This window comes from Tamandua tetradactyla, chromosome 6, assembly GCF_023851605.1.
Source record: "Tamandua tetradactyla isolate mTamTet1 chromosome 6, mTamTet1.pri, whole genome shotgun sequence".
Lineage (NCBI taxonomy): Eukaryota > Metazoa > Chordata > Mammalia > Pilosa > Myrmecophagidae > Tamandua > Tamandua tetradactyla.
Window position 1 is genome coordinate 78,574,718 of NC_135332.1, and position 24,869 is coordinate 78,599,586.

General features: G+C 38.6%; 1 protein-coding gene and 2 long non-coding RNA genes across 17 annotated transcripts in view; 1 reads left to right on the forward strand and 2 right to left on the reverse strand.

Moving 5' to 3' along the window:
- The window catches only part of LOC143688446 (uncharacterized), a 123,008-nt gene extending 121,930 nt beyond the window's left edge, over positions 1–1,078 (reverse strand). For 4 of the 9 annotated variants that reach the window (XR_013178022.1, XR_013178017.1, XR_013178016.1 and 1 more), the window contains exon 1: positions 816–1,078. This is a non-coding gene — a long non-coding RNA (uncharacterized LOC143688446). The remainder of the gene's footprint in view (positions 1–815) is intronic. The other 5 variants (XR_013178018.1, XR_013178020.1, XR_013178021.1 and 2 more) reach the window with 3 other exon arrangements.
- Positions 563–24,869, forward strand: part of LOC143688447 (uncharacterized) — a 31,055-nt gene continuing 6,748 nt past the window's right edge. The window contains exons 1-2 of the long non-coding RNA XR_013178026.1: positions 563–675; positions 1,916–2,003. This is a non-coding gene — a long non-coding RNA (uncharacterized LOC143688447). The remainder of the gene's footprint in view (positions 676–1,915; positions 2,004–24,869) is intronic.
- LOC143688444 (uncharacterized) overlaps positions 21,421–24,869 on the reverse strand; it is a 47,037-nt gene continuing 43,588 nt past the window's right edge. For 5 of the 7 annotated variants that reach the window (XR_013178014.1, XR_013178012.1, XR_013178013.1 and 2 more), the window contains 2 exons: positions 22,361–22,656; positions 21,421–22,062 (listed from right to left, as the gene is read on the reverse strand). The gene's annotated coding sequence lies outside the window, so the exon portion shown is untranslated. Of the gene's footprint in view, positions 22,066–22,360; positions 22,657–24,869 lie in introns of all 7 variants that reach the window. The other 2 variants (XR_013178010.1, XR_013178009.1) reach the window with 2 other exon arrangements.

Sequence of the window (24,869 nt, forward strand, 5' to 3'; positions counted from 1 at the left end):
GTGTAAGTGTAATGTCTGGGACTCTGAGCAAAAAACAGGTCCTTACTTTTTTCATAAAACAGGTTCAGAGAGATAATTCATGGACCATGCAAATCCTCAATTTAAAATATACAATTCAATGTCCTTAACAATATGTACAGTTCTTTTCTTTTTAAAACTATAAAGTTTTTATTTTTATATTTCAAATATTTCAACCTTTCCTGCATGTGGAACAGGCAGGACCTGGAGGACACAGACATTTGCCTGCACACATTGGGCCTGAGTCAATCCATGCTGGTTAAGAAACCAGAGCTGAGGTCCTGTGTATGCAGGAGGAAGGAGACCCCTCTCACAGCTCCCAAGAAAAACCTGATTTAAATCACAATGTGAAACACGGTCCAATAAAAAGGAAGAAAGCAGCTATGTTCATTGATGAATTATGTTCGAGAATATATGACCTGGAGACCCCAGCAGGATAAGCCAGAAGAGTCACCAGGATAATCCAATATTCTGGCCCCCTGGGGAACACTGTAGGTGCTACCAAGAGAGGATGGGAGAATAGGAGGCGGGGCCTGTGGTTGGCGTCCTAGGAAAGGGGATGAAGCGAGGGTGTGGCCAGGGGCAGAATTTAGGTGTATGTAATCGAGGGGCAAGGATGAGAGGTTTTCTTGTAGGAAAAAGGGACAGGGGCCATTGGTAAGTAATTTGGGCATGTGAAGAAGGGACAGGGCCCAGCTTGGAGAGAGGATGGGGTTCACCTCAGTAGGTAAGGGGGTCAGTAAATCAACAGGTAAGCAGGTTGGGAGGATACATGAAACAAGATAATCTGGACTCACCAGAGAAACTGGAGGTCTTGGATAGGGGCACCGTTTTACTCCGAGGTTTCTCCTGTTTGGCAGCTCCTTTAGCAACCTAGACGCTTTACGTCACCTCCTTCAACCAATCCCCTGTCTTTGCTCCTTGCGCGTCACAGTGGACACCCTCTCGACCCCATTCTAAGGATGCCCCTCCCCCCACCGGATCCACCACTGTGTGCCATTCCCAAAGATAGCTTCTCTGTGGAAACTTCCCAAGCTTTCTGACTTCTGAACCTTCCCAACAGACCTCTCCCTCCCTCCCCCTTTCTCTTTGCCTCCCTCCTTTTGTGATATCACAGTTTTCAATGGTTAATCTTAGCTGTAAACCTTATAAAGGAAATAATTGCACGTCTGCAAGCAGTCACTAATTGCACAGGCAGAGTGGAGAATTATCAAACTTCTCTCCCAGAAATTGATAGAAACAGTCAAAAAATCAGAAATGAATAGGAGATAGGAACATCAAAACATCTAAATCTCACAGAGAAATATCTATATATAAGTACATTTTATATCTACACATAAATGTATACATATATAGAGAGTGAGGTTATTATATATAACTGTGGAAGAAATATTATTTTTAAGTACATATGTCATTTTTACCAAAATTAATCCATCTTGGCCAACATTACTCTCACTATATCTCAGGAGAATTAAATTGAATGCATGTTCTCTGAATATAAGGTAGTTGTGCTAGAAATCAATGACAAAAACTAAAAATACTAAATACATTTGGAAATTGAGAGGTACCCTTCTAAATAACATGAGTCATAGTAGAAATTTCAAAGATAAAAGGAGTAAAATTTATCTCAATGGAAATAATGCTGACAATGAGGACTTAGATATTGTCTCCTCATCTGAGAATTTTACTTCACTTTGGGAAAGAGTTTTCATCTTGAAGTCATTCTTTATTAACTTAAATGCTTAAAAAAATGTGACTATGTCACTGACCTTACTACCTATTAACATGGGGTTTAAATTGAGAACATGAATGGGAAAAGGAAATCTAGATTCTTGATCGTTCTCAGAAGTCCAAGCAACTTGGAGTTCACAGAGAAAATTTTTTCTTTTCTTTTCAGAAATTTACCCAATATCATCCAGATTTCTTGGCAACACTGGGAGTGATGGGGGCAAGTGTTGAACTAGTAGACAGTCCCAGGAACCAAGGTGAACAGAATAACCCCATTGCGATCATCCCTTTGGGGCCTTATCCTGACCTAAAGAACCTAAGTGCATTTATTTGCATAACTGCTCTCTTATTACATAACACATTCAGGACATAGTAATATAAAAGTATTGTTTTACACCTCATCACATTTTAGAATTAGGTAAATATATTGTAAACAAGAAACTTTCTATCACTGCTAATATCTCATGTCAACATCAATGCCTCCTCATATTTAGTTGTTATCCCTCTACATAAGAAGAGTCAGAGGCTAAGAAAGGTCAGAGGAACAGTACCCTACCCAGACCATAGGCCTGGGGAGCAGTGGAGTGGAAACACAAGACCTAGCTTATCTGCACGCGGGGCTGTACTCTCAGCCTTTCCAGGCATGCAGTCCATTGTTTCCACTGGACTGTTTCTTGAGGACCAGAAAGCTGAGTCCTCTCTCTCCCTGGACATGGCCCAGTGTGTGATAGCCGTGAAGATATTTGCCTTCATTCTGTATTGGCCATCCATAAAAAAGTGAAGTTTATATTAGTCATCACTTGTTCATAGTGAAACCATACTGACTTGAAGCATCTGTGCTTTCTTTTCTAAATTTATGCATAAACAATTATTTTACTAATTCATCCTCAAATTTTGCTGGCATTTGCACAGTTAACTTTTCCTTACTTTTAGACTCATTGTGCCTTTCTTTAGGATTAGTTAGTAGTCTCATATGGGCACATCTTTTATTATTAATGATATAGATTATATATATACACACACACATACAATATTTTTAAAAGAAATGCAGTCACTTTTGCCTTTCCCCATGATAACCTCTAATCTACTATCTCTGAAAATTTATTTCAAGTTATGTCTTATCAGTGAAATCATACAATATTTGCCCTTCTTGTCTTGCTTATTTCATCAAGTACATTTTCAAGTTTTTACCCCATAATTTCTGTGCCTCATAACTTAATTATTTATTTGGAGAAATAAAGTTCCATTATATTTATGCATCATATTCTATTGACTTGTTCACTTATAGACAAATGGGTTGTTTCCATCCTTCGGCTATTGAGAATAATGCTTATATGATTTTGTTACAAGTACCTTTTTGAGACCTTGTTGTTTCTTCCTTTTATTTTTGGGGGGACTATATCATTTATTTTTATGTAGAGGGGCAATTGAATAGGAATTTTTCCAGCAAAAATGTCTGCTCTTCCAGAAAAAAATCTCCATCACCACTCTGAAATGGAAACACATTGAATCCTAAATGCATTCACCTCAGAGCCAGGTTAGAATCTCTCTGCTTAATTTGCAAAGTTGCTCAAAGCAGATAACAGAAAATGCATTGTTTTTTACAATGTGAATTTATTATCTTTCCAGCTTACAGTTTTGAGGCCATGAAAATGTCCAAATCAAGTCATCCCCAAGGTGATGCTTTCCTCCTATACACCAGTTACTAGAACTCCTGGATTCCTCTGTCACATGGCAAGACACAGGGCCATGTCTGTTGGTCCCTCCTTTCTAAACTTTCATTTTGCTGCCTTAAGCTTCTTACTTCCTGGCTTTCCCTCTCTTTGCCTGAATTTCATTCCCTTATAAAGGACCCAAGCAAGAGGATTAAGACCCATAGTGAGTGGTCAATGAGAGGGAGGGGTAAGGGGTGTGAGATGTGTGAGTTTATTATTTTTATTTCTTTTTCTGGAGTGATGCAAATATTCTAACAATGATCATGGTGATGAATACACAACTATGTGATGATACTATGAGCCATTGATTGTACATCATATATGGACTCTATGCATGAGAAGATATGTCAATAAAAATATTTTTAAATAACTTAAAAATTGGTATCATGAGAAAAAAAAACCCACACTGAAAACGGTGGATCACAATTTCACTTAAGTAGTTTCACCAAAATATCTTATTTACATGAAAATTTAGTTTTAAAAGCACAACTTTCTGGGTTACACACAGTTGCAAACCACCAAACACTGTATTCTTTTTGAAGATGTGTTTGTTTCAGTTAATTTTTATGCATCATTCCAGATGCTTATCTTCTCCTCTTTTTCATGTACCATTGAAACAACCAACTCTGCAAGGCTGAGATGCACTTTATGAGACTGTAACCTATCCACAGCCCACATTTTTCCTCTCCCACCAATATATGGATTTCTATGCTGATGCTGAGATGTGAGAGGACCCATGATCATGGACCATACACTCACATCCTGGTAACTCTTCATGTGAATGTGTGTGTAAATTGGCAGTGTTTGCATATATGTGTAGAGTGTGTGGATATTGTGAGATTTATGCAAGTTCTCAGTATAGTGTTAAGGTGTGTGGGTATATGATTTTATTGCTTGTGTCTTATGAGGAAGTATGTGGTCATTTCACGATCCATGTGAGTTTTATTGATGTTTGATATGGTTAGATAGTGTATAGAGGTGTGATACTTGGTAAAATGTCCAGTGACTCTATATGTGCTGTTATTTGTGTGTAGTCAGAAGCTATATATCCATTTGGAATATCTGTGTGCTGTGAGCATTTGCATGTGGAGAGAAGGTACATGAGTGTATGAGTGTGTGTGATTAGAATATGTTTAGAGGGTGGTTTTGGGGAGCAGCCCCTGATTCTTGAAAATCTGTAGACAGGGATTCAGGTTCTATAGTGGCAAGCAGTAGGAAAACCTTCAGGCATCATTAATTATTGGCCTCTATGGGCTATAAGTAAGGGTGTTGTACAAGGCATTCATAGGAGTTCCAGATGATGGGAAATAGTCTGGGTGAAGATGCCAAAGACCAACTGTGATGAAGCACCCTGTGCAGCATTAATGAGCCTAGACATTATCCTGTAGACAGTGGAGCATCCATAATAGGCTGTAATCCAGGAGTGACATAGACAGAAAGAAGTTACCAGAAGAGTCATGTATGCAGGGGAAATTAGGTGAAGAGAATAGTTAGTACACAGTGGCAGGCAAGAATATTGGGGCAGGAGCTGAATTTATGGAGAAGGAATTTGGAGGATTTACCAGACTGGTTGGACATTTTATGAGCTGCACCATGAGCATGGATAAAACAATTGCCATTCAGTTAACCAAATTAGTATTGGTGACAGAGATTCATTGTTTAAAAGTTACTGAATTGGGAAATATTTGTCTAAAGATAAGCAGAAATCTAGTGTATACCTCAGTAAATTTTGACTAAAGTAAAATGTGATCTCACTGAGAAAAGAATCAGGAAAAATTTGAATCATCTGACTTCACTATTACTAGCACAGTAGTGGACTGGGTTATGAAATGACTAAGTTTTAGTGGCTCAGCAAGAGAGGTCTTTTCAAAGGTGGCTATATATATATATATGAATGAAGAATTAGAGCAGACACAAATATCAAGCACAGAAAGCACATTTTCTGAGAAACCAGGTACTGTTGTCAATTATTAACTCAAAAAACTCTATAAACCTGTATGCTTCAAAGGTTACCTAATTCCAGAACTGAGATGTATATTTGCAGAGTATAAATTATACAAATATAGGTTCCAAATTACCATTCTCATCACTTGACCCTATGGTGTAGGGATTGGTCTGAATGTTTGCTTTCTATTAAATTTGAGATGTATGCCATCTTTAGCAGCTAAAGGTTGCTTAAGAACTTTGAAGATTTGATTCTCTCACATATAATCTAAAAACAAGATCAAGTGTTGTACAAGCTAATTGAACAAATGGGAGAAATTTGCTCATAGTAACCAAGGATGAAGTGAGTATGAGAAAACAGAAATGAATGGATACTAAAGAAAAAAGAAGAACCTCAAGGGTAGTTACCACTGATAGTTGTGTCCCTTTTGTTTCCCCTAACTTCTGTGGCTGAATTACAGGCAAAAATCCCTGATGGTCAGAATAGGGAAAATGCAGAATATTGAAAATCAATGAATTTGAACTCATTGAAAATTTAAAAATAATATGGTATCAGTTCTAAAAATATAATGATCTACCTTGATGCACACATTTGCTTATACAAACCTATCATAACAAAATACATATGAACATGTAATTTACTTCTGCCATATTTTTCTGCTTATTGTTTTCATCAGGTATCTCACATTTAGCCTCAGCTTTGCATTCTCTATCCTACACAGCATTAAAAAACATCAGTGAATTCCTCAAAGAATTAAAGTTTTCCTTTTAAAAATTATCTGTAAAGATGCATTAAGTTTCCCTTTGAGTGTGTGTGAATGTGGGTCTATGAATGTGTGTGAAACTGAGAAAAAAGACCAATGAACATTCTGAAAGCAGGAAGTCATGATTTGCCACTCCAGCACAACATTAGTTCCACTAAATTGTAAGAGACTGAATATATAAAGTGATAATATCCAGGCCATACCCTGATATAGATCTTTGAACAACTATCTTCTGCATTCCATCCAGGAATTTATACCACTATATTCATTAAGCAACACAGGAAGTAAACCACAATTCTGATGGAAATAGAGCCAAAATACCCAGGATTTGGTCAATAGCTAATAACTTTTGTCTGACCTACAAATTAGGGCCAATCAAAGAAATCCAAATATGCTTCCCTAACTGATCACATAGGCTGTCCCATATCTAGTTATTCTGCCTCCAGCTGCCCCATGCCAAAAACCTCCAATCCGTGCAATTCAAAAGCTTTGAATTTTTATACGATAGCATTTCCCACTGCTCTGCATGCATTTCAACTTCTTCCAAGTGTAATTGATGGTGACAGACTGCCATGCTGTAATAAGCTCTGAATAAATTGTCTTTGATGTTCTCTTTGTGTGATCTTCATGTGTTTTCCCAGTTACAATGAAATCCCTATTGACATCTGGGCTGCATGTCCATTGCCATGGCCCCTAGTATTTCTCCATGTATGGTATTTGTGCAGTCCCCTTGCTGCATGTGTCTTATCATATTCTGTTTACATGCTAACTTGCACTGGTTCTCAACTCCTCTTGTTTTGTATTGATTTCCTCAGCTATATATTCTAAGTTTGAAAGGCAGATTTGATGATTGGTTTCCATTTATTTGCCATACTTGGCAGAATCATGCCATACATTTTTATCCATTTTTGTTCCCTTTTGTGTTACTGCTTTGTGTTGTACTGTCTAAGAATGTCGTTAGTCTTAGGAAAAATAACCAAAGGGTAAATCACAGGCATAGGCCTCCATAAGCCTGCTGTTTAAGTTGGCCTCATAGACAAGTGAGATAGTGGTTCTTGTCATATCTGCATCAACTTGAACAAACTTTCCTGGGGTTTTCAAAAAGATCAAATGATGTCATTTTGTATTATGAGACCTTGACTTTGAGCAACTGTTCTCTGATTTTCTCCTCATCTGGTGGTACAGATTTTCATATTTGTACTCAGAGGCAGCCAACTGTTAGGTTGAGTGACCTGAGAAACAAGGTGCATAAATATTTCATTATTACAATATATTGCATGCACTCATTGTGTCATCGAGGTCACAAAAATATCTTCTTTCAAGAAAAACCCATGCTTTTTAAATGTACTTATCAAGGAAGCCTATAAAAATGATTTCATTTATTTTCTCTCAGGCTTTACAGGAAAGAAATATTAATTTCCAAAAGGTAAATTATGACTTGCCAGATCACCATCCATTATTTAGGGAATGACTGTCTAAGGGGGAAACTACTCCTTATTTTAGAAAGGCAATTTCTAACTTTAAGTGGATATTGAAGACAATATGTTCTAAATTTTTCTGAGATGGTAACATCTCTTTTTGTGTTGAGTAATTCCTCAGCAAAAGATAACCCCTTCTGAGAGCCCAGAGATGAACAGGACATCTGTTACCTGCAGAAAGCTCCACAATTGGCAATCTCCCTAGACATCCCTAAATATAAAAATCCATTTTTTTCCATGTGTGCATGAGCCACCTGGATCAGTCTTTGGATTTTAAACTGAACTTCAAAGTTCCCAACAAACCTAATTCCTTACCCTTAAACCAGTTTCAAAGTATTGGATATGATAAAAGCTGCTTCTTCAAAACATGCTATCACTTCTGTAGAACTAGGACCCCCACTTGACCTCATATTTTCTTATGCAATATAGACATTAATTACCACTAACTGAGAATGTACTTTACTACCAACAGATTAACCTCTTATGAGACTCTATTAATCTCTGGCTCTTACATCATTTTTCACTGCATTAAACCCAGAATCCTGCCACTCTTATGGAGAAGTGAAATGTCCTACTTGTCTTAATCTCAGTTGGAGAACACTCTAGATTTCCATTAAGAATCCTGAATGAATTTATTGATAATGATTCACACATCAGAATTGAAAATGGGTTAATCACCACAATCAATTCTAGAACATTTTCATTATTCCCAAAAAAATCACAATGGATCACATTACACTTATGTTAAGTGTATGTTAGGATGGCTTAATTCAATAAACAACTGACACTGCCACCTGCAGGAGTAGATGAACAACAACTGAAATTCACATACATTGCCAATCAAAATGCAAACTGGAAAGACAAATTAAAAATGGAAAGGGGTAATTGTGGGAAGATTGTAGTTGAAAGCTGAGGAATCATTTTTTTCCCTAAAGCAACTACTGAAAAATCCAGAGACCTGCTGAGATAATTATTTTGGAACTATGGACATTACTGCATCACCTGCACCATCAAGGAAAGGCTGAAATGAAAGCTCTCAATTTTAGTAAATTTTGCCTTTCTAATCTCAGTTGCTATCTTATCCCCCAACAGAGTGACAAGAATCTGTGGTATCTGCTGTCCACAATCCTGGTGTGGCTTGCTGGAGTGAGGTAAACAATAAGAAATTTTTTCTGCAATAAGTGGGTTTGGATGCTTAGACTGTCAATCAAAATTTTGGACCACTTGGGAACAGTTACATGGTATGAGAGAAATCCAAAGGACAAAGCAGATGTTGTTATCCAATGCAATACAAAAGGGAAAGAAAAAAATTGCTCTGAGATGGGGAAAAGCCAAGGAAACCCAAGAATTGCCCAGTTGCCGGAACAAAAATGACCAGGAGTAAGCAAGTCTTTTGTCCTCTGCAACTTTGAGGCAAAAAATTTATGTCATTAAGCCAATGCATTGTATGGTATTTGCCTTTATAGCTGGGAAAATTTGACAGCATACATTGAAACCATAAGAAAAAATAAAGGACACTGTTAAATTAACATATATAAATATAAAAGCTAGAATCATTGCACTTTTTATTTGATTTATAAATTATTTTCCTAGATGATTTGAAAGAAAAATGCATAAACAAAATTGTAAATATTTTTTAATATGCATTTCAAGATAAAATATATAATCTGTGACAATAAAATTATAAAATATAAATTAAAATGTATATGAGAAAAGCAAAAGCATATTACAGAAATTAAACTGGTATTTTTCAATCTAAACTGTTACAAATTAAAATTTTACATGTAATTGCAATTGGCCACTAAAATATAAATATATGGGTGAGTAATTGTGTATGCATAAGAAAAATAAGGTGTTCATAATGTTATACAAAAAACACTACTAAAATTTTTTGAAAAAGTAAGGTATGGAGAAACTGAGAAGCAAAATATTTATAGCACCCATAAAATAAATAGATAAATGACAGCAGAAAATAATTCTTTATCAGCAAGCACATTAACTATAAAGGGGAACCCCCTGTGATAAAATAGTAACTGTGATGGTCAACGCCATGTGTAAACTTTTCTAGGTAATGATATACAGTTGTTTGGTAAAGCCAGCACTGATTTGATTATTATTGTGAGGGTATTTCTTAGATGTATTTACCTTACTAGTAAGTTGATGGCATCTGTAGCTGAGTGGACCTACAATCAAGAAAAGAGACTTCCCTCTACAAAAATAGAACTGAATATTTCAGAAGATTTCTTCCTTTTCTTCAGCTAGCCTGCTTCTGTTAGACCATACTACATAAACGCCTTTGGAATTACTAGCTTGCGCCTTGCCTAAAGATGTTGGATATGTCAGATTTCAAAATAAACTTTTCTGAAATTTCTAGTGTGTGGAATAAACTACAGAACTCGAATTTGCAAATCTCCACTGTAGCAGGGGACAATTCCTATAAGAGATCCCTTGATTTATGCATATCTTAGTACGGATTCTCCAGAAAGCCCTGACTAATGCAGGATCCATCTATATGCTGTGTAAAAGATATCACTTCAGCTACCAGGACACCAAGAGGAGGGAATTAAAAGGGTGTAAAAAAAATAACATGAAAATATAATGAAAATGGAGGAGTGATGATGATATTTATCAGATTAAATAGAATTTAAATCAAAATAGATTTCAAGAGAAAATTAAGTACATTATATATAATAAAAGTTATATTCAAAAGGAAGATATAACAATTATAAATATGTATACGCAATAACAATTGAGTCCAAAATTATGCAATGCAAAATTCATAGATGTGATAGTAGAAAGGGAAAAGTCTATGATAATAGTTGGAGATTTTATTATACTAACTTCAATAATAGGCTGCTTTTAAAGTTTTGGAAACAGATAGTGGTGATGGAAGCACATCATTGTGAGCATAATTAACAGAACTGAATTATATATGTGAAGATGATTGAGAGAAAAAAATTTAGGTAGTTTATATGTTACTAGAATAAAAATTAAAAGTGAAAATGCAGGTCTATATAATACAGAGAACCCTATTACAAGTGATGGACTATAAATAGTAAAAGTATAAAAATGTTCTTTCATGAATTACAACAAATGTACAACACAAATAGAAAGTGTTAAAACAGGGCAGTTTATGGGAAAATACACCTAATATAAATTATGAACTATAGTTAATAGTGTAATTTTAATATTCTTTCATCGATTGTAACAAAGTTAGCACACTAATGCAAAATGGCAACATTAGGGGTTATATGTTCTTGACAAAGTTCTTTGATGCACAAAATTGTTCAATTTTGATCTATTTCTTTCTTCAATTCTTGTGCTTTGGGTGCAAGATCTAGGAAACCTCCTCCTATTACAAATTTTGTAAGATATTTCCCTACATTTTCTTCTAAAAGTTTTGTGGTCTTAGCTCTAATGTTTAGGTCTTTGATCCATTTTGCATTAATTTTTGTATAAGGTGTGAGATATGGATCTTCTTTCATTCCTTTGCTTATGTACATCCAATTCTTCAAGCACCATTTATTGAAGAGACTGCACTATCACAGGTGAGTTGACTGAACTGCCTTATTAAAGAGCAATTGTCCATAGATGAGAGGGTCTATATATGAACACTGTATTTGAATCCACTTGTCAGTATATCTATCTTTATGCCAGTACCATGCTATTTTGTCCACTGTAGCTTCATAATATGCGTTAAAGTCAGGTACTATGAGACCTCTCACTTCATTTTTCTTCCTCAAGATATTTTTAGCTATTCAGGGCACACTGCCCTTGATAAATTTGGTTATTAGTGTTTCTATTTCTGCAAAGTAAGTTTTCAGGATTTCAGTTGGTATTGCATTAAATCTATAAATTAACGTAGGTAGAATTGACATCTTAACTATATTTAGTCTTTCAATCCATGGCACAGCATTCCCTTCCATTTATTTAGGTCTTTGATTTCTTTTAGCAATTTCTTGTCATTTCCTGTGGATAAGTCTTTTGTATCCTTAAATTTATCCCTAAATATTTTATTTTTTGGTTGCTATTGTAAATGGATTTTTATTTTTGTTTTCTCCTCAGACTGCTCATTAGTAGTGTATAGAAACACTACTGATTTTTGAGTGTTGATCTCGTACCTGCTGCTTTGCTGTACCCTTTTATTAACTCCAATGGCTTTGCTGTGGAGTTTTGGGGTTTTTGACATATGGTATCTTATCATCTGCAAACAGTGAGAGTTTTACTTCTTCCTTTCCAATTTTTAGGTCTTGCATTTCTTTTTCTTGTCTAATTACTCTGAATAGAACTTCCAACATCCAAATATTGAATAACAGTAGTAACAATGGACATCCTTGTCTTTTTACTGCTGGTCCTGCTTGTCCAGACAGGTGTATGCTGTGTGTCTGGTCACTGACGTGGCCCCAGCAGTTCTGTTGTTTTTCAAACTTTAAGTTTCTTCTTTTTTGTTTGCCTATTGCCTTCTTTATATCCTCTCTCAACTCACTGATTTGATTTTTGCTGAGATTTTCCATCTCTCTTCAGAGATCCCAAATTAGTGTTTTCAACTCCTGTATCTCATTTGAATTGTTGGTCTGTTCCTTTGACTGGGCCATATCTTTGATATTCCTAGTATGACACATTATTTTTTGCTGGTGTCTAGGTATCTGATTTCCTTAATTAGTTTATTCTGAAAATTTTTCACTCTTTTACCTACGATTTTCTTGTTGGATGGCTTTGTTCCCTATCTTTTCTTTGACATTCAGTTCAGCTTATTCTATACCTTTAGCATAACTTTATTTAACTGATCAGAATTTTTCAGTTCTTTATTTTTATGTTCCTTGCCCTGCCTATTTGGAGCTTTTTTTTTAGAGTCTACTTATATATTATAGACCCCAGTCAGATTTTCCCAGACCAGACTGGCCTTCTCTCAGGAGGAAAGAGTCACCTGCATTGGTTTTCCCTGAAAGTGAGACCCAGCAGGTTGACAGTTTCTTATGAAGCTTCCAGACTCTGTGTTTTTCCTGTCTTGCCCAGTATGTGGTGCTTGTCTGCCTGTGGTTTCCCACCAGCATAAAGTGATGTGGTGCCTTTAACTTCAGCAGACTCTGCGGGCATGGTTCTGGGGGCATGGGTGAGGCAGGACAGATTGTAGGCTGGCTTTAATTGCTTCAGTTTTCCAGTCCCTGGGGTCTGAATTCCTTGATTCCACCTGAACTGGGCCCCACCCCTCTCCTTGGGAAGGCACATCCTCCAGGGAATTAACTCCTTTCACCTGACCAGCTGCTTTGACTCTTAGGCAAGCCTAATTCCACCCATGCCCTAGGTTGTTGGGGCCTGAGATGCCTTGCAGTTCTATCTAATAAGCTGTTAAGTAGTAAAAACAAAGCAAAAAAAATTCCTTTTCAGAGCAGGACCACTGTTTATTGGGTTTGTTAATCAAGAGCTTAAGTTAGTACCTTACTCTATGTACCTCCAGCTGTGTGCCCCCCCTTTTTTAGATTCCAGCCCTTTACAAGTATATTTTGCTGTCTGAGACAAAAAGGCCTCTGTTTGTTTTGTTTTTTTTTTTCATCAGCCCTGCCCTCTCTCTGCTGGGGCAAAAACTCCCAGTGCCTTTAGCTCTTATTCAAGGTTTATCTGAGCTAGGGGCCTATTTTCAGTTGTCAGAATTTATTAATTAATTCTGCAATTGGAGCTTGGTTGAGCCAAGCCCCTGTTGTAGTAAAGTCTCTTTCCTTTCACCTCAGGGAACCAGACTGCCATGCCCATGGGGGAGGGTTGCTGGCCTCCACAGCTTGGGGGCTTAGGGTTCTGTGTGGGATCACAGCTGGTCCAGCTTGTCCAGACTGGTGTATACTGTGTGTCTTGTCACTTATGTGGCCCCAGCAGTTGTTCTGTACTGTTCCTGGCTATTTACTAGCTGCTCTGTGGATGAACTAAATTCCACACCTCACTAAGCCACCATCTTTCAACAATTGCTCTATCATCATTATTTTAAATTCCCAGTCTGATAATTACAAAATTCCAGTCTGAAGCTGGTTGTGAAAACAGCTCTGTCATTTCAGACTGTTATTTTTACTTTTTAGCATGATTTACAATTTTCTTGTTGTTGAAAATCAGAAATGATGAATGGAGTAATAGATAACTGAGGTAAATTGACATTTGTGTAAGGTTTGTTCTTTATCCATTTGAGATTTAGATGATGCTTAATGTGTGCTGTAACTGTAGGTGTTGGATGCCTCGGTTTCATCTAGTGTTCTTATTTGTGTCTGCCTTGCTATTTTTGGGTTTACCTATAAACTCTTTCTTAAATAGTCTGCATCTTGACTCTTTCTCAGGTGTAATCCACTAATATTATCCTGGAGCCCTGTTGACATGGTGGTAGGCTATTTTGGAGGAAAGACTTCAATACCAAACCCTGGTGGGCTTAAATAACAGGAATTTATTGACTCACAGTTAGGAGACTGGACATCCAAACTCAAGGTGTTAGCAGAACTTGTTTTCTCCCAGAGATTGTAACATTCTGTTATGGCATTCCGATGCACTTCTGTCTTCATAACATGATAATCCCTTACTTGCTTTCTCTCTGGTTTCCCTTGGTTCCTTAATTCTGGTTCCATGTCAAATTTCTTTGGTTATATGGACTTCAGTCATATGGATTCAAGTCTATACTAATTCAATGTGAACTCATCTAAATTGTATTTTCAAAGATTTGACTCATAAATGAGTCCACATCTAAAGTAATAATAGCATTTTCAAAATGCCCTATTTACAAATGGACTTATTCTCATGGGACCCCTTTTATTTTTGTCACATGTATTATTCATTCCCTGACAGGACCCCTCCCCAGGACACAGCAGTCATACAAAATGGTGCATATCCTCCTGAGACATCCATGAAGCCTGCATAGCTTGTCCATGCCTCTCTGGGGAAGTGGATTTCAAAGCTGACTGTTCAGGTTCCCCTGTCACCACATTACAATAGATTCTCAGGTTCTACCCCATACATCCAAAAGCAGCTTCTCAAAGGCTTGCACCAAGACACCTGATTTTTAAAAATTTTTATTGAAATTTTAAACAAACTCCCCAGGCCCCTTAAGAAATTTCCTTGTGGGGCCCTGAGAACTTCCTTTGTAGCCCTGTATAGACATACATGGCCTTGCTTTCTTCGGGTTGCAGATCTGTCCTCCAACACTCACAAGGTTGAAAAGCAGCTGATGGATGATTATGGGGAAGATGAGTAAGAGGAAAATGAAGAGTGGGGAGAGGCTCTTGAGGTACTGGACAGAAGTGAGGAAGAGATCAATATGGAGATTCTGGTTAGTTGTGACAGCTGCCCTGGATTAAGGATGAGGCCTAATCGACCAGGTGAGACCTAAGCCTGGGCCTGATGAGGAACTCAGGGCAATCCACAGCTCCTTTGTGCCAGCACAGCAGCCAGAATGGACTTAGGAGGGCCCTCTCTGAATAGCTGGGATCCCCAGCAATGGGAGCAGCTGAGTCAGGCTCTGGCACTGACATGATGCTTGATGCTGCATTAAATTATGGGTAAATGGGGACATACTGTTTCAGCCCAAAAGTTAGTAATTGCCTGATGTGCTGATTCCATCTGTAAACAGTGGGATTTTGACAGGAAAAAATATTTATTTAGCTAAAGCTAGCCTTGTGAAGACAGGAGTGGAGTATTCATCTGGGAATCTAACCTCAGTTTCAGCCTTGACCATTCCTCCATGATCCAAGACTTTCGTGGCTGTTTACCTTGGCCAGGCAATGTAGGTGGTGACTGGTTGTTGGGCTCAAGGCAGTTTCCTCACCCTCCACCCACATCCCACAGACCCAGAGCTCGTTGCATCTTGTCACTATGAGAATGTGCCAATGCCAAGGTCACCTGTCATTAGTGAAGGGCCATGTTGCAGGATACTTTGGCCTTGCTGTTGTTTGAGCCCATGGGTCTAGGGTTCAGGTCAGAATGGGTGGAGAGCATCTCCAGAAGGTCCAAACTCGACCCAAGCCAATCATAGGTGTGAGATGTGGGCTCCAGGGCACTGCTCCCAGCATAGCTCCAGGGAGTGTATGCACCTATGGGCCCTGTGGTCTAGGTTGACTAAAGGGATTACATGTGCAGGGCAGACATGCCTGGTGGCTGTAGTCCAGTTGCAAAGGTGGGCATGACACTGATTTGCTGCATGCACTTATGTGATGCACCAATGGCTCTGCTTATCCCAATGGTCACATGCCACACACCAGTGGTCTTCTCAGTGTCACTCATAGCCCTTGTAGCATGGGGCCACCCAGAGTACCTCCAGGTGGGGCAATTCTGGCACTGGCCAGGTGGGTGTGGAAATCCTGGTGACAAGAGAGGTGGTGGCAAGTTTGTTGCCAGTATCTCCTCACCTCCTACATGGCCAAGTTCTCAGATGTCCCCTGAAGATGACAGGGTGGACCTAGTGATAGGAAACACTGGTGATTCTGGGCAGATGAGAAGACCAGGCAGCCCCCTCCTCTTCCTCTTCCTCTTCCTCCTCCATTCTCCTGTGCTTGCTTTCAAGATCCCTGAAAAAAAATAGAAAAAAAAGGGTGGTGCAATGGTGGCTCAATGGCAGAATTCTCACCTACCATGCCAGATACCCAGTTTTGATTCCTGATGCCTCTCGATGCAAAAAGAAAAGAAAAGAAATAGAAGATCCCTGAATGAGATGTCCAGTCTGTCCCTAGATGAAGGTGTGGCTGGTGTCCGAGTGAGTGAAATGGAGACCTGGGAGGTGGGCCCCACCAACAGGTCTGAGAGAGTTTGGACACTATTACTGTTGTGACAGACTTCCCATGGCACTCAGTGAATCTATGGAATTTTAGAGATGAACCACCAGCACCAACAGCTCAAGATCACTCATCCCAGCCACAAACATGGGACTAAAAACCACTGTCTTAATTTATTGTCATTCAAGCCTACTGTCAGAGGCTTGAGTGATGTACTCATTCAGCCAGGCAGGTCTCTTTAGGCACCATCACCTCTTCTGAATTTATCCCTAACACATTCAGGAGGTTGGGGGACTGACCCTATTTTGCATTCAAAGAAACTGAGGCTCTGAGCAAAGTGGACACTACCCTGTTTGTCACAGGGTATATGGTCAACTGTGCATTTGGCCCAGCTGTGTATTTGAATCCAGGTCAGCTTAACCCCAAGGCTGTGCTTTACATAAATGCCTTGAATAGGTATCTCCTGAGGCCAGCCTTGTGAGTCCAAAAGTGAATCTGAATTAGAGAGATGAACAGTGCAGGCAGGTGTGTTTCTCAGGTTGTTAAAGGCTTGGAGTGCCTTCAGAGTGAAGAAGACTTAGGAACATGGGACACAAGTGTCAGGTAGTCATGCTGGGCAGGGTCTATGGAGCAGATACCACAGGGTGGTGAATGCTGTACAAAGAAGAATTGACTCATTGCCTCTTTGGGAGTGAGAATTCCTCAGAGCTGAAGGAATCTCACTGGGGCACATCCCCACACCTGCATGGCCCCTGAGCATCAACCAGTGATAAGGTTGCTTGTCATAGGGACCTCTTTGTACATTTGTGATACTATAATGACTATCTGTCTCCTCCCAGTGTTGGCTTCTAGCCAAGAAGTGGTTTCCTATGAAAGTAGTCCTGGGGGAGACTTTGTAACCTACAGAAGGTTGTAGATAGGCAAAGGGGATGCTCAATCCCCCAAGCTCACAGGATGCTCATCTCCTTGATGCTCCTGCTCTTGTTCAAGTCATGGCAGATGATGCATCATCACCCCCACCCCCTTCTGGTTGAAGGGCAGCAGTGAGAGGATGTGATGCAACCCCCTGAACAGTGCATGTGAGCATGCCAGACATCAGTAGAGAAGGTGAAGGCCCAGAAGGGAAGATGCCTTTGGGGGTCCAAAAGAAAATGTTGCAACTGGAGACCTAGAGGGGGAGGGAGCTGTGGAGGCCAGGAAAAGGAGGTGTGGGTAGAGGGTAAGCTGAAACCTGAGTCTCTTCAAATTACAGGGTGGTCAACTCTCTAACTGTGGAGACAATAAGGACAGCAGAAGCTTTGGAGCTTCATCCAGATCTAAGGGGTTTCTAAAGCTTTATTCTGGAGCTGGGACTTCTTGTCTCTTTTTGTGATTGCAGAGAGGGGAATGCTGACATCCAGAAAAGAAAGGTTGAGCAGGATCTGTAAAGGACAGTGGTTGGCATTCCTCTTCTTTTCCTGGACTTATGAAATTCTGGGACAAGGCACATTGATTTTCTCCCCACCAAGAGCCAGAGGAGGCAGCCAAGTGCATGCTGACTATGTGGGCTTTAGCCTAATGCTCAGATGTAGCTTGTGCTTGAGTTGGTTACTGGGGTGACTTCTGAGTTCAGCTTTGGTGTTCTGATGGCTGAATGGACAGACCAACTTAATATGAATACCTCTCTGAGGGACTTGGAAAATCTCCCCCTGCAATCACTGCAATCTGTTCACTGGGGTCCTGCTAAGTGCTGACAATAAGCAGTACCCCATTCACCCCACTTGTCTGAGAGATCATTTAGCACCACCCCATTACACAGATATAAACTAGGGCTTGAATTGATCAGTTGACAGAGTCTGATTACAAGGCTGGTCCGGTTGGTCAGCTGCCAGTGTATAGTGTATAACAGATCTTTATATCTTTATGCAAGTTTGTACCACTCTTTAGTATCTTTTTTCAGCCTGAATAACTCCCTTTAAAGTTGCTTTAGGGTCCTCAGCTTTTATTTATTTGGAAATTTCTTAATCTCCCCTACCTTTTTTTTTCATGGGCAGGCACCAGGAACTCCTACCTTTCTGAAAGAAAGTTTCACCTGATATATAATTCTTGGTTGGCAGCTGTTTTCTTTTCAGTGTATTAAGTATCTCAACCCACTGTTGTCATTTCTTCATGATTTCTGGAGAAATCACCATTCAATATTATACTAAGTCCCTTGTACATAACTCTTTGCTTTTTGTCTCACAGCTTTCAGAAGTCTCTGCTTTTCTTTTGCACTCAATAAGGTGATAAATGATAGGGTGCATTTTTCACCATGTGTTCCAGTTTGCAAGCTGCCAGAATGCAATATACAAAAATGGAATGGTGTGCTGGTTTGAAAGGATGTATGTACCCTAGAAAACACGTTTTAAACCTAATCCCAGTTTGTAAAGGTAGCCATTTCTTATAATCCTTATTCAGTACTGTAGGTCTGAAACTTTAGGTCATCTCCCTGGAGATGTGACTCAATCAAGAGTGGTTGTTAACATGGATTAGGTGGAGACATGTCTCCACCCATTCTGGTGGGTCTTAATTAGTTTAGTGGAATCCTATAAACGAGGAAACATTTTGGAGAATAAGACAGATTCTGAGAGAGCAGAATGACATAGCCATGAGAAGCAAAATGTCCACCAGCTAGCGACTTTTGGAGATGAAGAAGGAAAATGCCTACTGGGGAGCTTCATTAAACAGGAAGCAAGGAGAGAAAGCTAGCTAGCAGATGATTCTATGTTTGCCATGTGCCTTTCCAGATGAGAGAGAAACCCTGACTGTGCGTACCATGTGCCCTCTCACTTGAGAGAGAAACCCTGAACTTCATTAGCCTTCTTGAACCAAGGTATATTTCCCTGGATGCCTTAGATTGTACATTTCTATAGACTTGTTTTAATTGGGACATTTTCTCAGCCTTAGAACTGTAAATGCATAGCTTATTAAATTCCCCCTTTTAAAGACCATTCCATTTCTGGTATGTTGCATTCTGGCAGTCAGCAAATTAGAACAGAGGTGTGGGGTGCTGCTGCAGTTTGCAAATACCAAACATGTTGGAACGGCTTTTTAAATGGTTAAGGAGAAGATTTTGGATGAATTGCAGGAAGCCTGATAGAGAAGGCCTAGAATGCTTTGAAGAGACTGTTGGTAGGAATGTGGATTCTAAAGATACCTCTGATGAAGACTCAGACAGAAATGAGGCAAGTGTTATTATTTTCCTCTTTATTTTATCCCCTTTATCATATGACATAAGCAGCTTTGTTCATATTATGGTGTTAAATTTGCAGGATATCAAGTTTAGGTGTGAATATTACCCACTTGCACCCTATTCTGGAAAGATTTAATGCATTTCCTGTTGTACACAGGGCATTTAGTATTGTTAGGTGAGGAAAAAATGTGTCCATTATTGTTTTCTATTTAGAGATTAAGTATGGCTTAAGATGATGTGCATAGCTGCCAGGTTGACAGGGGGTGGACTGGGATGGTCAGGTTTAAATCATGACCACTTTGGCTGCATCCACAGCTGATTGCATTCACATTCAGCTAAGGGGAGAGTCTTCTGCAATGAGTGATCCTTAATCTAACCACTGGAAAGCTTGTAAGGAGGATTAAGAAGAGACAATCCCTCTTCCTGCTTCAGCCAGCCCATCTCTCCTGAGAGTTCATTGAAGACCTTCATTGGAGCTACCAGTTTATGGCTTGCCATACAAATCTTATACTTTTATGTCCCCATGGTTGCATGAGACAGTTTTATAAATATTATATTTACAGATATCTCCTTTTTGATTATGTTTCTTAGAGAACCCTAGTGAAGATAAATGATAACCTGTTTCCAAATTCAGTGTAGTTTCTTTTTTTTCAAGGGTTTGCGCACAGGAGTTAAAGAGATCAATTGCCTAATGATTTTGATGCACACTAATTTTTTAAATTTCAATTTCCTGTCTTATACAGGATAAAATTACCTGAGAGAAATATATGGTTAATGATAGATATATTTCATTGACTTAGAGGAAAGCATTGTGGCTAGCCATTGCAATTCTGTGTCCTCACCCCTTGGGTGACACTCACTTCTCATTTCATGGTAGAAGACAAATTAGAAATTTGAGCAAAGTCTTAGCTCATCCAGGGTGGGAACTGGAATGGAGATCAGACAGAAAGAATACCCTGACATTCCACCCCTCTGGACCTCTAGCTCTGCTCTCATTTCTTTCCTAGGCTAGGATCCTATATAAGTCACATTTTAACCCCTGGGTCTTCAGTATCACCACAACCAGAGACATTGACTACAGAAATCCAATGAGTCTCTGATGAATGACAAGAGACAAGTACTTTTTCGGCCAATAGGAGAGAGCCATAACCTGCCATATAAGAGTCTACATCCCACCAGTATGTGTTATTACTCTGGCCTCATAAAAGAAATAATGATTTGTGGTTTTTAGATAAGAATAGTAACTTAATATCTGAACTCTCATTATCTCTCTACCCAACCTACTCGCACGCTGTTCAGTCCCTGTGTAAACATAACTCATTTAAAGATACCGTTCAAATGTAGAAAAGAAATCATTTGAAAGAAAAGACAAGGTACTGTCTCTTCAGTCAAGTGAGAGCTACATCCAGTGGAGCTGTAGGAATTTATGTTGTTTGTATTGAGACTGGAGGGAAGCAGGAAGACAGGGAAACAGTCATGTGTCTTTGGTTGGGTCTTAATTTGTTGAGGAAAGATAAAACTGCTTAAAACTTCCAAAGGGGGGTTTAAGAAATCCTGGAAAATGATTCCCTTGCACCATACTATTCTTCTTCATCCTTGGCACTGGTGTTGCAAGCCTTGATTTAGAGAATGACCCAAAAGTGTGGGTCAAATTTGGGTTAGGGATTCTGTGTGCTCAGAGTAGAGTCACATAAAGGCCATCTCTTTCTCTGGGGTTAGAATCAAAGACAGATGAAGAGGGGAATTCTAAGGAAAGTAAGCTCAAAAACAGAAACATCTCAAGATCTAGATCACGTGAGATTTTACTCTTCTTTATTGAGGAGAGACGTGGGCTGGGGTAAGTTGGATAATGCAGAATCCCCTAGGTAAGGACCTGGGTTATCACTGATATTAAACTCTGGTACAATGGGATTGTATTCATTTTATTTATTTATTTATTTTGCTTTGGCAGACACTGGAATCAAACCCAGTTTTCTAGCATGGTAGGCAAGAACTCTGCCACTGAGCCACGATTGCCTAATTGGAATGCCAGCCCACTGGAATTGTATTCATTTTTTAAAACTCTGGCACAATGGGAAATATTGTAGACAAAATTTTTTGCAATATCAGCTCCTTGGGTTTCTAGGATGGGCTAGGTTTCATAAAATGTCTGAGTACAAGCATTCATCCCTCATCCCGTCTATAGAATCAGAAAACATGTCAAATAAGGAGAACTCAAGGAAGATGAAAATCAGCTCCAGGGATAGTTTCTTAGGCAGAACTCATAGAGTCTTCTTTTTAGTCCAGAGGGGAATAAGCAGGCAGATACTCATCCAGGGCATCAGTGGAGCTTAAGCCATTTTCAAGATCTTGAATAGGCATGCTTAGCCTGGAAGCATGTGATGCATTAGAAGACACAAGGTGAGGTCCTTGGAATGTGGGGTCCATGAGAACTCATCAGGTCAGTCTCTCAGTTACATGCTTCCTCTGCTGGTTCAGGAGCACAGGGTGATGGTGGGAAAAAAGAAACAAAAATTACCATACATTGGCAACTGCAGTGAGTGGGAGAGTAATTGTAATGCCCACCCAAATGGACAGTTGAGAACCTGCACTGGGCCCAGCAAGTGTCCCAGATCCTGGTCTTCAGTACTACCTCTGCCACTTGGAAAAAGCCCCCTATTCCCCATGAGCACTATTTGCCTAAGGCCATATACCAGTGAGTGGTCCATGTTCTGCCATAGCAGATACATTCCAAGCTGACATAGTAATAGGTTTAGGAACTTACCTAGCTCAGGTGACCTCTGTGTATGATTGATTAGAACTTCTACAATATGGCATGCTAGGTGACCTCTTTCTTCCCTGTGGAAGGCTGGCTGTTAGGACCCAGAACACAACAGTGAAGCTCAGAATTCATTCCAGGGGTGACAGAGGCTGAATTCCTTTCCCAAGAAGAAGATAGCTTAGGCTTTTAGTGGATTGGTCTAGCCTTGGTTAAATGGCAGCCCCAAACCTACTCAGCAAAGAAGGCAGTTTTTGCAGTGATAATAAGGTCATGTTCCTTTTCAGATTCTTCCAGATAGTCTGTAAGGAATTTAAACATATGACATTAATATATTATTGAAGCTGGGACAAACATAGGAAAGAAACTTGAAAAATACAATCAAAATAGTGAACTCTGCATTTTGTTGGGGACTATGTGTATAGACATGTGACAATTCAAAATCGAATTTTTGTGTCATTTAACATCTAATAACTGTCACACTTCTTTACAATCAGAACAAATATGTGGTTTTAATCACTGATATGTGACTTCATGCTTTAAAATTCAAAGAAATTAATGTATCTTTACATCTCCCAGACTTAAATATGAAAAGGCTACGAGTCTTAATCATCCCTTTTGTCCAGTCCATGGAATACTCATTTCCATAAATTCTAATTGCATTCTGTATTGAGAAATGTTTATATTTTTCAGTTTGATGAGTGTGATTACTGCATCATTGTTGTTTACTTTTTATTTCATTTCTATAAAAGCTAATTCCAGTTATGTTAAATGCTTATGGATAATTTTAATTTAATATTCACTCAATTGATGACTCATATACTTTGTTTGATTTTAAATTGCATTTGTTTTTATGGATTTTAGATTTTCCTTTTTTTTTTTTTCCATTCACCTGTTAATGGGCATTTGGTTTATTGCCATTTTTTTACAAATACAAATAAAGCTACTGTGAATGTTGACGTACAAGTCTTTGTAGGGACAGATGCTTTCATTTCTTTTGATTAAGTACCTAGGAGTAGAATGGCTGTATCATATGGTAAATTTTCTTTTAGCTTTTTTAAAACAAACTTGCCAAATTGTAGTCCAAAGTTGTACCATTTTACATTCTCACCAGCAATGTATTCAACAGTTATGCAGATGTTTCTTGCTTGATCTGATCTCTGCCTCTTGATAGGGAAATCTGAATTTATCAAGCACCAAAGAATGTGCAGGTCCTGAGGACTCACACATACAGACCAGTAAGTATAATAAAATCTTATAGGTGCTGTGGGAATACAAAGGAAGGACACGGTCACTTCTTCTTGGGATGGTCAGGAAAGGATGCACGAAGGGCAAATGTAAATTTTTGTTAATCTTAACTGGTCAACTCTGAGGATCAACTCAACTTTTAGGATCAACTTTTGGTAGGCTACTAAGTTTATAAACAATGAATTGACCAAAATGAGAAAAAAATTTATTTATGAAAATCAAAAGCACTATGAAACTCAGAAGCGCACTGAGGTGCAACAGACATGAATATGATGCTATGCAACTGTAGTCTTTTTAATTAAATGAATAAGAGGCTATCTTGACAGAGCATAGTAATCCTTGAAGTAGCAAACCTCCAATTTCCATATGGCCCTGCATCTTTTATTTTCAAAAAAGGAAGGCTAAAATGGGCCAGAGAATTTTGTTTTAAGATTAAGATTAGTACAGTCTCCAGATTAGATGAAGAGGTGGCCTTTCTATCTCACCTTCCCCTTAGATTTTCCTTTTGATTTGTAAATATTAAATCTGATATAAATATTGTCAGTTGTTTTAAACACTATTATAATTTGTTTTATATATATTTCCCAATTTATTATTTGTACTTTACACTGAGATCATGGATGTTTTCAGAATATTAATGCATACTAGTTTCATGTTGAAGAAATAAGATAAAATTATTTGGGCATTGTTTTTCCTTTGTCTTGTAATTTCCATATTACAATATGATGAAATAAAAATTACTGATTTTCTAATATTGTATATAGTATTTTCTAGTACTTTATATATTAATTACCTATCTCATATATATGTAACTTTTTTAGTTGCATGTGTAGCTTAGAGTGTTATTTGCTCTGCACTTCCTCATCATCTATGCTTTAACTTCACTGGGCTCCAAAGCTGCTATTGTAGTTACCAGATAGCAATTTATCACCCAGTGAATGCCAAATTACAAAAGGCATGGCTTGAAACCATGCAAATCAATCATTGACAATAGTTATGGGAAAACATATATTCAAAATTGCAGTGGCAGAATTTAAAATATCTACCACAAGAACTGATATAAAAAATAGACACAAATTCTATAAAAATAAACTATTTGTGAACTGGCCTGTGATCATTTGAAGCTGTATATACCACAGAAAAGATTAGCTAATCCATTCCTGTGGATGTAGAGTTGTTGTGGGTGGGGATCTTTTATTATGTTACTTCAGTTGAGGCATGCTCCCCAGTGGGCCTTTTCAAATATTTCTATTTAGAAATCTTCACA